The sequence below is a fragment of the Penaeus monodon genome, chromosome 31 (genome assembly GCF_015228065.2).
Source record: "Penaeus monodon isolate SGIC_2016 chromosome 31, NSTDA_Pmon_1, whole genome shotgun sequence".
Taxonomy (NCBI): Eukaryota; Metazoa; Arthropoda; class Malacostraca; order Decapoda; family Penaeidae; genus Penaeus; species Penaeus monodon.
Window position 1 is genome coordinate 21,341,578 of NC_051416.1, and position 367 is coordinate 21,341,944.

The following is a 367-nucleotide window of genomic DNA, read 5'->3' on the forward strand; positions in this document are numbered from 1 at the left end:
TAAGGTTACTTTACTTGCGGTGATCCTTGAGCACTCCAAAAGAAATTTCATTGCCTATTTGACCAGAAAAACTGTGACAAAATCCATAAGTAGGCCAGTTTATTATTTGACAGAATCCATAAATATTTATTGTTCTAAAATCGCAACATATGTTAGTGGCTTTTATGAATGGAAAATGCTTAGTCGAAAGCGAGAAATTTTGCTTCAAAATAGTCATCATAAGTTCTCTTCAAAAATATAAAAGATATTCACCGAAATTATTATTGTTATTGGGTTTATCATGAACTATTACCATAAATAAAATCATTGGTTTTAGACCAGATTCTTCACTTTATAACTAATGTAGTATGTCTTACCGATGTTTGGG

General features: G+C 30.5%; 1 protein-coding gene across 1 annotated transcript in view; it reads left to right on the top strand.

Moving 5' to 3' along the window:
• LOC119593085 (maltase A3-like) overlaps positions 1-367 on the top strand; it is a 19,342-nt gene that overhangs the window by 12,505 nt on the left and 6,470 nt on the right. The gene's annotated exons all lie outside the window — the stretch shown is intronic.